This window comes from Suricata suricatta, chromosome 11 (genome assembly GCF_006229205.1).
Source record: "Suricata suricatta isolate VVHF042 chromosome 11, meerkat_22Aug2017_6uvM2_HiC, whole genome shotgun sequence".
Classification (NCBI taxonomy): Eukaryota; Metazoa; Chordata; class Mammalia; order Carnivora; family Herpestidae; genus Suricata; species Suricata suricatta.
The window spans coordinates 49,957,321-49,972,339 of NC_043710.1; the positions used below are offsets into that span (position 1 = coordinate 49,957,321).

The 15,019-nt window shown below is 38.5% G+C and overlaps 2 protein-coding genes across 11 annotated transcripts in view; one reads left to right on the top strand and one right to left on the bottom strand.

The window, feature by feature from the left end:
* The window catches only part of LOC115272189 (olfactory receptor 2D3-like), a 184,094-nt gene that overhangs the window by 59,695 nt on the left and 109,380 nt on the right, over window positions 1-15,019 (bottom strand). The window lies entirely within an intron of this gene.
* Window positions 1-15,019, top strand: part of LOC115272188 (interferon-induced very large GTPase 1-like) — a 30,030-nt gene that overhangs the window by 2,365 nt on the left and 12,646 nt on the right. Inside the window, exon 3 of the mRNA XM_029915241.1 lies at window positions 1,194-1,248. The gene's annotated coding sequence lies outside the window, so the exon portion shown is untranslated. The remainder of the gene's footprint in view (window positions 1-1,193; window positions 1,249-15,019) is intronic.

Here is a 15,019-nt window from a genome sequence, read left to right on the forward strand (position 1 = left end):
ATATATATATATATACACATATCTCACGTCTTCTTGATCCACTCATCAGGTGATGAACATTTAGCCTCGTTCATGTTTTGGCTATTGTGACAGTGTTGCTATGAACATTGGGGTACATGTGCCCCTATGCATCAGCACTTCTCTATCCCTTGGGTAAATCTCTAGCAGCGCTATTGCTGGGTCATAAGGGAGTTCTATGGATAGTTTTTTGAGGAATCTCCACACTGTTTTCCAGAGAGGCTGCATCAGTTTACATAGCCACCAACAGTGTAGGAGGGTGCCTGTCTCTCCACAACCTCGCCAGCATCTATAGTCTCTTGATTTGTTCATTTTAGCCACTCTGACTGGCGTGAGGTGGTATCTCAGTGTGGTTTTGATTTGTGTTTCCGTGATGATGAGTGATGTTGAGCATTGTTTGATGTTCCTGTAGGCCATCTGGATATTCTCTTTGGAGAAGTGTCTGTTTATGTCTTCTGCCCATTTCTTCACTGGGTTATTTGTTTTTTGGTGTGGAGTTTGGTGAGTTCCTTGTATATTTTGGATATTAGCCCTTTATCTGATATGTCATTTGCAACTATCTTTTCCCATTCTGTCCATTGCCTATTAGTATTCTTGATTGTTTCCTTTGCAGTGCAGAAGCTTTTTATCTTGATGAGGTCCCAGGAGTTCGGTTTTGCTTTTATTTCCCTTGCCTTTGGGGATGTGTTGAGTAGGAAACTGCTGCGGTTGAGGTCAAGGAGGTTGTTTCCTGCTTTCTCCTCAAGGGTTTTGATGGTTTCCTGTATCACATTCAGGTCCTTCAGCCATTTTGAGTTTATTTTTGTGTATGGTGTAAGAAAGTGGTCTAGTTTTATTCTTCTGCATGTTGCTGTCCGGTTCTCCTAGCACCACCTGCTAAAGAGGCAGTCTTTTTTCCATCAATACTCTTTCCTGCTTTGTCAAAAAGTAATTGGCTGTTCATTTGTGGGCCCAGTTCTGGGTTCTCTATTCTATTCCATTGTTCTATGTGTGTTTTTGTGCCAATACCATAATGTCTTGATGATGACAGATTTGCAGTAGAGGCTAAAGTCTGGGATTGTGGCATCAGCAGATATTCAAATCACACACACCCTTGACAGATTACAGGAACTCTTACCCAGCCCCACCCCTAAGCTCAAAAAAACCCAGGCCAGTGTCCTTTCCTTGCTCTTCAGACATTTCAGACATCTTCGAAAGGCCTTCCCTATTCTCTGCAGAGATATCAATTATGTAAGTAAAAAACCTTTTTATTTAATGTGTCTGTGTGTGTGAGAGAGAGAGAAAGAGAGAAAGGATGGGAGAGAGAAGAAGAGAGAGGGAGGGAGAGATGGAGTGGGAGAGAGAGAGGGAGAGAGAGAGAAGGAGAGGAGAAACATGTTATCAGTCATAACATCCAAACCAAATTTGGGTGGCAGGGGGAAGAGTCCATCTGCATGTGCTGATAGCCATACCACACATCCTGGCAAAATCTATTTATTCTGGCCTCCAGGACTCATAAAAGCATCTTACCTCTTTCCAAACTTCTTTCTTTGTCATTTAGGGTAAAAAGGTCACAGGATCTTGATCGGTCTAATTTATACTACAAATATTCACAGACTTCACATTACAGGAGAGTAGTTAATGGCACAGGTGGGGGCCTAGGATATCCTAAGCTGAATCCTGGCTATGTGGTTAGAACAATCATTTAACTTCTCTGTGTCTGATCTTTTCTTCCATTTCCAAAATAACACTATTTAAGAGTGGTATTCAAAATGTTAAATGGAAAGGCAGAAGTACTGAACATTCTGGGTGAAGTCTGGCTCTCCATAGTATCCAGAATTAGACTTTTAGGTGTTGTTGGATTGTGGGGAAGGGTATGCATTCCGATGACCAGGACAGCAAAGATGCCCTTGAAGCAGCAGCTATTTATCACTCAGTATGGAAGCATTTAAACATTTTCATAGCCAGTGAACTGAATGTGCACCAGTTTAGTTGATAATAACAACAGCAGCAGCAGAACTTACTTCAAAGGATTGTTGTAGAAATTACATTTAAGAAAATTAATGGCAATGCTTAGTACCCCACAGTTAGCAAGAGATTAAAAATATATGAACTATTATTACTAAATGACTGGGCTCTCCTTTAGGTATAACAGAGCACAAACAGACAGAAATAAACCTCTGTAAGCGAGAGAATACTATAAAAAGTCTGACTTAGCTAGTTTTGTCAGTGATTGAGAGCCAGGTCATATTTCTTGTAATCAGGTAAAGTCTGCCATAACCAGCTGTGTTTATTTAATAATAGATCAAAGATCCATGAAAGTTTTCATAGACATCCAAATTCTTTGACACTCTTCACCTCAAGAAGTAGGGTCTCTGGCCTCTCCTCCTGAAACTGAGCAGACTTTGTGATTACCTCAACCACAGAGCACTGTAGAAGTGACACTATGTAGTCCATAGCTAGGTCATAAAAATGCCATGCAGTTTCTACTTTGTTGCTAGGAACACTATCTTATGGGTCTTTAATCACCATATAAGAAGCCCAACTACAAGTTACCATCTAGGAGACAACATGAAGAGATCACACAGACAAAGAGGGGGCTAAAAGAAACAAAACAAAGTCTGTATCATACAACTATTTGCATAAATTAATATTATATACTCATGTAAAACAAGACTATACATTTGACCAGTATACGTACATGACCACACACATTACCATACATATCAAACCCATTAAAGCGGGTGTATGAAGAAAATGAGAAGAAGAGTGGAGACAGAAATAAAAGGGAATAAATAAATAAATAAGAGGATGTGGTAAACTGAAACTTTAACTACATGGCTGGTAAAAATGTAAAATAGTGCAAAAACTGTGAAAAACAGGAAGTTCCTCAAAAAATTGAACACAGAATTACCATATGACCCTCATTTACACTTCTAGATTTCAATTCCAAAAGACATTCACACAAAAACTTGTAAACAAATTGATTACAGCAGCACTACTCATAATAGCCAAAAAGCAAAAATAACCCAAACTTTCATCAGCCGATGAATGGATGAACAAATGTGGTGGATGCACACAACAGAATGTCATTCGGCCACATAAGACAGAATGAGGTACCGAAGCATGCTACAACATGGGTGAACCCTGGGGAAAACATGGTGCATGAAAGAAGGTAGACACAAAGCCCACGTATGTATGATTCTCCTTGCATGAGATGTTCAGAATGGGCAAACTCATAGAGACAGAAAGGACATTAGGGATTTCTACAGCTCTGAGGAAGGGAAATGAGTTACTGTTTAATGCGGATGAAGTTTCTTTGGGGGTAATAAAATAGTCTGGATTTAGATATAGAGATTATTGAGAGAGAGAGAGAGAGAGAGAGAGGAAAGAAGGAAGGAAGGAAGGAAGGAAGGAAGGAAGGAAGGAAGGAAGGAAGGAAGGAAGGAAGGATTTCACATATTCACTGGATTGTCTCTTTACTCTCCTAGCAGTGTCCTTTGATGTACAACATTGTGAACATAGGAAAAACCTCTGAGTTATACACTTTAAAATGAATAAAAAATGGTGAATTTTATGTTACGTGGATTTATCTCAATATGTTTATTAGGATTTATCAGTACCTACACTAAAACTGTAATGATACAGAGATTAGCAAGGCCCCTGGGAAAATTCATGAAGTGTCTTACATATTTCTGATTCTGGTCAAGAGCCATATTCACTAACTGGCCCAATTTGTAAAACCATATGAGTCCTCCTCTCCAGTGAGAAATATGAGTCATCCACAGCTTCTGCCCTGGCTGCATACATTTGTCTAAGTTCTCAAGCAATAAAATCATTGTTTAACTAAAAAAGAAAAAAATCAACACATATTCATAATAAAATTAGCACAGACAATACTGAAATGAAAGTCATTTAATCAGTAAGCATCTCCCACAAATATATAAGAAACATCATACTTAATAGTGAAATGTAATTCTCTTTAAAATCAAGAACATTAAACTGTACCCTGTATCACAGTTCTTATTCCACATTTAATTACAGCTCCAGTGGTCACAGTAAGATAAGAATATCAACACTAAGGATTAAAAGACAAGAAATAAAATGGGTGGCTCAAGCAGTTAAGCGTCCCACACCGGCTCAGGTCATGATCTCACAGTTCATGGGTTCAAGCCACACATCAGGCTCTGTGCTGACAGCTCAGAGCCTGGAACCTGCTTTAGATTCTGTACTTCCCTCTCTCTGCCCCTTCCCCGCTCATGAGCCCTCTCGCTCTCTCTCTCGCTCTCTCTCTCTCTCTCTCTAAAAAACACTAAAAAATAATAAATTTTAAAAAAGAAATAAAATGTCATTATCTGTGGATAGTATGACTACCTGCCTACAGAATTCCATAACATCTATAACCACGTTGTTATGATTAACAAAAAACTCAGCACGTTTGTTATGAGAAAATCCTGATGAAAAAGTATAAACCTGGCCTAAGAATTTGGTGCTAATAGAATGACATTAGAAGACCCTGTCACAAATACTCCAGAATTAAATTCACAGGGTTTTTAGAGAATCCATAAATCATTTTGATATTCCAGCCAGTCTGCTCAAGGTCAGGCTGTCTAGATTTACCTCTTTGCTGGCTAAAAGTTAATTTGCATATCAATGACAAAAAGAGCAAGACTTAAGTGATCCCAGACTTTCATAAATCTTTTTTTGTAATTTTTTCACTGAGAACAGACTAATCACTGTATCCATCACATATGAGTACATTTGCATGTGAATATATAACTAAATATTACCTATGTTATTCTTTCATGTCTGCATAGAAGCTAACTATACAAAATTGTACGCCTGCAAGAAACCATACAGAATGTAATTTTTTTAAAAGATGGGCAACCCGGGGCACCTGGGTGGCTCAGTCGGTTAAGCGTCCGGCTTCGGCTCAGGTCATGATCTCACTGTTAAGTGGGTTTGAGCCCCGCGTCAGGCTCTGTGCTGACAGCTCAGAGCCTGGAACCTGCTTCAGATTCTGCATCCCCTTCTCTCTCTCCCCGTCCCCTGCTCACACTATGTCTCTGTCTCTCAAAAATAAATAAAAATAAAAAAAAAAAAGATAGGCAACCCAAGAAACAGACTCTTAACTCTAGAGAACAAATGAATATTACTGGAGAAGAGATGAGTTACATAGGGGATGGGGAATAAAGAGCGCACTTGTGGTGGGCACTGGGTGTGGTATGTAAATAATGAATCACGAAATTCTACATCTGAAATTAGTATGCTAACTAATTGGAATTTTCACAAAAATTTGCAGAAAAATAATAAGTATATATGTAGAAGCATTAAAAAAAGAATGTAAATTTAAAACCATGCCATTAACACAAAGAATCTGGGGCACCTGGGTGGCTCAGTCGGTTAAGCATCCAGCTTTGGCTCAGGTCATGATCTCACGGTTCGTGGGTTTGAGCCCCATGTTGGGCTCTGTGCTCAGAGCCTGGAGCCTGCTTCAGATTCTGTGTCTCCTTCTGTCTCTGACCCTCCCCTGCTCGCACTGTCTCTCTCTGTCTCTCAAAAATAAATAAAAAACATTTTAAAAGTTAAAAAAAAAAGTATCTAAGAGTAAATCTACTGAAGGTGTATAAGAACTTTACCAAAGAAAGTTATGGAACTTTACTGAAGCACATAAAGAAACACCTAAATTATAAAGAAACAAACCTTGGGGCGCCTGGGTGGCTCAGTCGGTTAAGTGTCCGGCTTCGGCTCAGGTCAGATCTCACGTTCGTGGGTTCAAGCCCCGCATCAGGCTCTGTGCTGACAGCTAGCTCAGAGCCTGGAGCCTGCTTCTGGTTCTGTGTCTCCTTCTCTCTCTGCCTCTCCCCCTCTCATGCTCTGTCTCTCTCTGTATCAAAAATAAATAAAACATTAAAAAAAAAAGAAACAAACCTTATTTGTAGATGACAAGTCACAATGAAGATGGCATTTTACCCTAAAAAAATTCTCAAACTCAATATTATTATCGACAAAACCCTGACAAGGTTAAAAGTTTACCTTCAAATAATATGAGAATCTATCTAAAAGCCAAAAGTAGCCAACATTACTAGAAGAAAAAAAAGGGAGGTAGTTGCCAAAACAGATAACAAAGTCTTTAAAAAGTCAATACCATTTAGACTATCTCTAATAATGACAAAGGATAAGCCAATATAGCAAAGGCAGAGAATAAGAGCCTAGAAAACAAAAACCTTCCATGGATACAAGCTTTGTGTATTAGAGAGAAAGTGGTACAGATCAGAAGAGGAGTCAGATTAATGAGGGTAGGAAAATCAGCTATCTATATGGAAAATATTTAAAAAATTCCTACTCAAATAGATTAATTTAATGAGTTCTTATAATAAGACAATTCCACTTATATGCACACATTTTTCAGAAAAATTTCAAACCTCTTCAAATAGAAACTTGCACAATAATTGCCCAGTCTTTATGTTGCAGTATGCTTCCCCTAAACATGCTTATTGAGGGTTTTGATCATGAATGGATATTATACTTTCTCATAAGTTTTTTCAGCATCTATTGAATGATATGTTAAAAATATCATCTACTTAAGGGATCATTCCTAACCTTTCTTCTATTAACGTGATGTATCACATTGATTTGTGAATATTAAACCAACCTTGCACCCAGGAAAAAATTCCCACTTGTTCACGGTGACTTTTTTAATGTATTGTTGGATTTGGTTTGCTAGTATTTTATTGAGAATTTTTGCATCTGCATTCATCAGAAATATTGGCCCATAGTTCTCTTTTTAGTGGAATTCTTATCTGGTTTCCTATTAGGGTCATCTTGCCCTCATAAAATGAATTTGAAAGTTTCCCTCCCTTTTCTATTTTTTGAATAGTTTGAGAAGAATAGGTATTAATTCTTTACACATTTGGTAGAATTCCCCTGTGAAGCAATCTGGCCCTAGACTTTTGTTTGTTAGGATATATTGATTACTGATTCAATTTCTTTGATGATTACCAGTCGGTTCAAGTTTTCTGCTTCTTCCTGTTTCAGTTTGGGTAATTTATATGTCTCTAGAAATTAATCCATTTCTTCTAGGTTGTCCAATTTGTTGGCATATAATTTTAAATAATATTCTCTTATAACTATTTGTATCACTGTGGTGTTGGCTATTATGTCTCTACTCTGATTTGTGATGTTGTTAATTTTGGCTTTTTAAATTTTTGATAAATCTGACTAAAGGCTTATCAATTTTATTAATTTTTTTCAAAGAACTACCTCCTGGTTTCACTGAACTGCTCTACTATTTTTTTAATCTCTGTATCATTTATTTCTGCCCTAATATTTCTTTTTTCCTTCATTTTGCTGGTATTAGGGTTCATTTGTTGATCTTTTTCTAACTCCTTTAAGTGTAAGGTTAGATTGTTTATTTGAGGTTTTTCTTCCTTAAGGTAGACCTGCATTGCTATATATTTCCCTCTTAGGACTACTTTTTCAGCATTTCAAATGGTTTGGAGCATGTGTTTTCATTTTCATTTATTTCCATGTAGTATTTTTTAAATTCTTATTTGATTTCTTGCTTTACCTATTCATTGTTTAGTAGCATGTTGGTTAACCTTCATGTATTTCTGGGCTTCCCAGATTTTTTCTTATGGTTGACTTCTAGCTACATAGTGTTGCAGAAAGGTGTTTGTATAACTTCAGTCTTCTTGTGTTTGCTGATGCCTGTTGTATGATCTAATATGTCATCTACTCTGCAGAATATTACATGTGCACTTGAAAAGAGTGTGTTTTCAGGATGTCTTGGGATCAAGTGTTCTGAATATACCTGTTAGGTCCATCTGGTCCACTTTGTCATTAAAAGCCATTATTTCCTTGTTTATTTTCTGTGTAGATGATCTGTCCACAGATATAAGTTAGGCATTAAAATCTCCTATTATAGTGTTGTTATCAATTAATTCCTTTATGTTGCTTATTATTTTACGTATTTAGGTGCTTCCATGTTGTGTGCATAGATATTTACAATTGTATAACTTCTTGTTGGACTGTCCCCTTACTTATAATATAGTGCCCTTCTTAGTCTCTTATTACAGCCTGTATTTTAAAGTCTAATTTGTCTGATATAAGAATTACTTCTCTGCCATTCATTTGATGTCATTTGCATCATAAATGTTTCTCTATCCCCTCAATTTCAATCTACAGGTGTTTTTAGGTCTAAAATGAGTCTCTGTTAGGTAGGATATATATGAGTCTTAAGGGTTTTTTTTTTTTCATCCATTCTGACACCCTATGTCTTTAAATTTGAATATTTAATCCATTTACATTCAGAGTAATTATTGATCGATATGCATTTATTGCCATTTTATTACTTGTTTGGTGGTTGTTTCTAGAGATATTCTCTTATCCTTTCTGTCTTTCTCTCTTTTATGTTTGCTGCTTTTCTTTGGTGATATATTTGGATTTCTTTCCCTTTATTCTTTGCAAGTTTATCTTTGGGTTCTGATATATGGTTACCATTAGGTTTGTATATACACTCTTCTCCAATTACCAGTCTATATTAAGTTGTGGGTTGTTCAAGTTTGAACCCATTCTTTTCTCCTCTCTGCCCCCCATACCCACATTTTAGGTATATGTTATTATATTTTATATCCTTTTTCTGTATGAGTCCCTCAACTGATTTTTTAAAAGAAATATTCATTTTTATTGCTTTTGTGTTTCCTGCCTTTACACTGTCACTTTTGGTCTCTCTTTTATGCTCAAAGATTCTCCTTTAATATTTATTGCAGGACTGGTTTAGTGGTCATCAGGTTTAGTTTTTGTGTGTCTGTGAAACTCTTTATCTCTCCTTCTGAATGATAACCTTACTAGAAAGACCAACCTTAGGGTAGATTATTCCCATTCATCACTTTGAATATATCATGCCACTCCCTTCTGTTTTGCCATTTTCTGTTGAGAAATCTCCAGCTAGCCTTATGGGTTTTCTGATGTAAATTAATGATTTCTTTTCCCTTGCTCCTTTCAGGTTTTTCTGTGTCACCATTTTTTTCCAATTTAATTACAATATATCTTAGTGTGGGCCTGCTTTGGTTGATTTTGATGGAAGTTTACTGTGCCTCCTGGATCTGGTTACCTATTTTCTTCTCCAAATTAGGGAAGTTTTAAGCTATTATTTTTTCAAATAAATTTTCTGTCTCCTTTACTCTTTTTTCTGGGACTCCTGTAAGACAACTGTTTTTATGTTTGACAGAGTCACCGAGTTCCTAAAGTCTATTCTTACCTTGCACAATTCCTCTTTCTCTCTTGTTCAGCTTCATTGCTTTCCATTGCCTTGTCTTCTAGGTCATCAATTCATTTCTCTGCTTATTCCTGTCTGCTATTCATTGTCTCAAGCATTTTTTTAATCCATTAATGCACTCTCCATATCTGATTGATTCTTTTTCTTAACTTTTCTATCTCTGTGGTAAGGTCTCACTGATCTCTTCGATTCTTTTCTCAAGTCCAGTGAGTATCCTTATGATTATTGCTTTAAATCCTCCATCAGGTACCTTTCTTATATGTGTTTCATTCAGATCTCTAGCTGTGACCTTATCTTGTTCTTTCATTTGTGATAAATCCCTTTGTTATTTCTGCATTTTATCTAAGCCAGTCATGTCTCCTGCTCCTGAAAGTAATGGCTTTATGAAGAAGAGGTCATGCAGTGCCCAAGACCTGAGGTTTTAGGGAGTGTCTCCAGTGGGTGCTGCATGCTCTGTGCTGTTGTGTTTCTCTGCTCTGTCCTTCATGTCAGTCCTCTATAGAGGCTCTCCTGGCCTGCTGTGGCCTGTGTTTCACCCCTGGTCTGAACATGGTGAGTTTTAACTAGGTGTCTGGTCTGTTTATGAAATGAGACCTGTCACCACCTCTTCTGGAACTGAAGCCCTATACAAAGTCTCTGGTTGAGACATATAGTATGTGTAGGGCTGTGTGCTGCTCATCTGGTAGAAGGGCCCACCATGCTGGAATTGAGGCAAGCATGAATGAGAAGGGTAGTTCTACTGGAGCACAAGGGATGGGACTTGCTTTATGTAAGTTAGGCACCCAGGGTCCATGTTCTGTGCACTGTTTCCTGTAGGTGGCTCTGTATTTATGCTGATGAACAGGGGAGGGAAATGGTGCCAGGCAGCTCCTTTTTTCTTGGAGAGATGTCTCCATGAATGCTGCCTTTCAGGAAAATGCTTTAACTAGACAAATAATCTCCCTTCTCTGTGCCCCAGGTGCTCTTCACCTAAGTCTTTCCACTCTATCTGCCCCTGAGTTGTTTGCCTGCCTTCTCTCCAGGAGCAGCACAGTGCCCTTCAGTCTCCATCCCTGCGAAGCCCCCTGACATTTAAAACTCCAGGCTTTAAGCCCTGCTTGTTGCAAGAACTCACAAAATCCAGCCCTTCTCACTTTCCAAGCCAATGGCCAGGGGGAAATATTCTCCTTGTGCATTCCCCACTGTGTGCTCCTCTCTCTCTCTCTCTCTCTCTCTCTCTCTCTCTCTCTCTCTCTTTCACACTTCTCTGTGACCATATCTCCTCCTTCCACTCTGCAACAGCCAGGACCCATTTATCCCCTAAACCATACCTCCACACTTTCTACCTTTTTTAATGTGGTCTTTTTCTCTCCCTTTCATTGTGGAGTTTACTCTGTCAGTCTTTGTGTCAATTTCTGGGGTATTTAGGATGACTTGATAATTATCTAGTTGTGTTCCTGGGACAAAGCAAGTCTAGAGTCCTACTACTCTGCTATCATCTTCCCTATTTCCCCTCTCTAGTACTTTCTTATACTTTTTATGTCCTTGTTGAAGTTTTCACTGTGTGCGTCCATTTTTCTCCCTATCTGATGAGGATATTTATAACCATTACTTTTAACTTTTTATCAGGTAAATTACTTATCTGTCTCATTAAGGTTTTTTCCTGAGGTTTTATCTTGTTCCTTCATTTGTAACATATTTATCTATTTCTTCATTTTTCTTTGATTCCCTATGTTGGTTTCTATCTAGTAGATGAATCAACTATCTCTCCCAGTTTTGAAGGAATAGCCTCAGGTTAGAGGGGAATCTTGTTATTCAACCCTTCTTGAGGCCTTTGTTGTCTCCCAAACCTTTGTGGTTGTCCAAGTTTACTTGGACTGTTATATTTTTAATAGTTCCCAGTAGTTGAAGTTGTGGCAAGACCTGTCCGTATTCCTAAGGGGATGATCTAAACAACTAAATTCAAGATTTCTGAAAGCCAAACCTTCATATAGCAGATATTTTTTAAATGCAAATATACACAATTCTGTGGGATCACAAGCATAAGTCCCACTTTCCAGATGATCTAGTGGTGTCCCAAGGGTTCCAGTCTCAAAAATTGGGGCACTAGGTTAGTATATAACATTTTTTCTTGGAAATACCAGGAAACTAGAGCAGGGCAGAGGGCCCCAATATGGCATCCACAACCTATATTCCTTGAGAGAAGCTCCACATCAACTAGATGTATGCCAAACCTGAAGCCTGCCCCTCAGACCATACTTAAAGACATGTAAGAAGCCTCCTTCACAGAAAGATTGGGGGAGTGAATGGAGTATGCCTCAATCTGCTGTCTGCATAGAGTCATGGGGGTAGAAGTCTATCAAGAATCATCTTTCTGACTGCCACAGAACCATGGAACTCAGAAATGCAAGCCCTCCTGGCCACCAGAGCAAGGTAATCAGGGGCCCTCTGGAGCATAGCAGGAGAGCACCATGATAGCTCCTGACTTCCATGTTTTTCAGAAAGGATTACAGTCAGTCAGCTCTTAGGTGCATATTTAATTAGAAGTCTGCCCCTCAGGCTAGAGCCATGATGATTAGCTAATAGGCCTCCTTCATAGAAAGACTGAGTTCCTAGGTCTGTTGCCTCTTGCTGTGCCCTAGTGGTCAAAGGAGTTTAAAAACCCTTTCTCCTTTGGTTACAGCCCTTTGGGACCAATAGGCTTAAGCTCCATAGGCTTCCAGAGCCAGGTAATATAAAGATGTCCTCTGGCATCAGTCAGAAAAATCAGGTTGCTAGCTAGGGGAATAAGCTCCCTTCTGGGTGACATTGATTACTACAGACCCAAGAGACCAGGGTTTAAAGCTCCTCTTGCCTCCAGATGCAGGTAGTCAAGAGGCATTCCCTGAGAGCAATAGCCACAAAGATTGAGGGACCAGACATGTGTAAAATCCCCCTTTCAGCAGATACTGGTGCTCTGGAACACTGGAAAGGGAGAGTGTAAAGACGGTCCCCAACAGGCTCTATTCCCTGAAGGTGTCTCAGCAGGTTCCCAACTACATGTGTTAAATTAGATGCCCACCCCTTAAGCCAATGCTTTAAAATGAGCAGGTGAGCGTCCTTCACTTTAACCATGGGCATGGTCAGCTACTTCTGAGCTGGGCTCCAGGGCAGGTAACACTGAATGTGTAGGCGTTTTATTAGTTTTGTCCCAGATCATTACAATTGTGTGGGTGTCAGCTCACAAGCCTAATTGGTTTTGAAAGTTAGATATATTTGGGGGTTCATTTCTCAAGTGCAGGTCTAAAAGTTGAGGTGCCTGTGATGGGGTTCAACCTCTTCACTCTTCAATGGAAGCTCTGCTTTTGAGTTTTTTCCCATTTCTGGGCTGTCACAACAGGGGTAGAGTTTATGGCAAGACTGTGTCCCAGCCTTTCCTCCCCACTTCAGTGGGGTTTTCCTCTTGTTTGCCCATTGTGTAGTCATCACTCAGCCAGCCTTGTTTTTTTTAAGACGAAATTATTCTATATGTAGCTGTAAAACTTGGTATATCCATGCAAGGGGAAGTAAGTTCAGGATCTTCCCATGCTGTCAGCTTCAGGTGGAGAAGAGTGTATTAGCTCTTTTCTAGGAGACACCAGTGAGCTGGAACAAGGCAGAAGGAGAGTGCCAAGATGGTGTCCACAGCCTACACTCCACAAAAGCAGCTCCATAATCCTCTAGATATATGCCAAACCTAAAGAGTGAGCCTCAGCCTTGTTCAAGACAGACAGGCCTCCTCCCCAGAAAGACTGGGAGTTGAGATGAGATTGAGAAATGAAGCCCAGTCTTTTCTCAGTCTTGAGGGATGACCTAGGTAGCAAAAGCCAGCTGTATGATGAATGAATTTGTTTGTAAATCTCATTTGAGGTCATGGGATTGCTTTCCCCTCTTCATTAGTTGATATAACATTTACTGAAATTTTACCATATACAGAAAATGTACTCACACCATGAATGAATCTGAACTGGATCAAACACACTCTGTATACTCACAGCATAGCAATATAGAAGACATAAGCACTGAAACAAGACTCAGCAGAAGAGTCCAAAAAAAAAAAATGTAGTAGAGGCTAAAGTCTGGGATTGTGATGCCTCCTGTTTTGGTTTTCTTCTTCAATATGACTTTGGCTATTCAGGGTCTTTTGTGGTGTTGTTTTGATAGAGATTGCATTGAATATATACATTGCTTTCCATAATATATACATTTTAACAATATTCATTCTTCCACTGCCTGAGCATGCAATGTTTTTCTATTTCTTTGTGTATTCTTCAATTTCTTTCATAGCTTACTATAGGTTTCAGTGTAAAGATCTTTTACCTATTGGATTAGGTTTGTTCCTAGGAATTTTATGGGTTTTGGTGCAACTGTAAATGCACCAAAAGTGTAAGGACTAAATCCTTAATTTCTCTATCTGCTGCTTCATTATTAGTGTATAGAAACGCAACCAATTTCTGTATGTTGATTTTATGTTCTACAAAATTTCTGAATTCACATATCAATTCCAGCAGTTTTTGATGGAGTCTTTTGCGTTTTCCACAGAGTATGTCATCTGACAAGAGTGAAAGTTTGACTTCTTCCTTGCCAATTTGGATGCCTTTCATTTATTTTTATTTTTTATTTTTGTCTCATTGCTGAGGCCAGGACTTTAGTACTATGTTAAGCAGTGATGAAAGTGGACATTCCTGACCTTAGGAGGAAAGCCTCAATTTTTCCCCAGTGTAGATGATTTAGCTGTGGGTCTTTTGTATATGGCCTTTATTATGTTGAGGTATGTTCCTTCTATCCTGACTTTCTTGAGGGTTTTCATCAAGATGCTGTATTTTTGTCAAATGCTTTTTCTGCATCTATCGAGGGGATCATATGCATCTTATCCTTTCTTTCAGTTATGTGATGTATCATGCTGATTGATTTCAAATATTGAACCAGCCCTGCATCCCAGAGTAAATCTCACTTAATTGTGGTGAATAATTCTTTTAATGTACTCTTGAATTCTACTTGCTAGTATCTTGTTGAGAATTTTTGCATCCAGGTTCATCAGGGATTTGACCTGTAATTCTTTTTTTTTTTTTCTTAGTGGGGTCTTTGTCTGGTTTTGGAATCAAGGCAATACTGGCTTCACAGAATGGTTTTGGAAGCTTTCCTGCATTTCTATATTTTGGGATACACTGAGTACAAAAGGTATTAACTCTTCTTTAAATGTCTGGTAGAATTTCCCTGGGAAGCCATCTGGGCCAGAACTCTTGTTTTGGGAGCCAGTTATTCTTGGTTGACAATTTTTTTCTTCCAACACTTCACATAGGGTCATTCCACTCTCTCCTGGCCTGTAGGGTTTCTGCTGAGAAATCCACTAACAGCCTAATGGTGATTCCTTTGTAGACTACCATCATTTTTACTGGATGCTTTTTAGGGGTTGCTCTTTATCTTTGATTTTTGACAGTTTCATTATGAAATGTCTTAGAGGTATTTTTGCTCCATGAAGCTAGAGTGATCTCTTAGCTTCACAAACTTGAATGTACAATTCTCTCCTCAGATGTGGGAAGTTCTTGGCTATTAATTATTTAAATAAACTTTCTGCAACTTTCACTCTTCTTCTTCTTCTGGAACCCTTATTATTCTGGGTTTTTTTCCCTTTTATAAAATCCTATGCATCATGCAGACTTCACTCTCTTTTCTATCTTTTTTCTTTAATCTCCACTACCTGGGTTATTTCAAATTTCTTGTCCCCTCACTTATTCTGTCTTT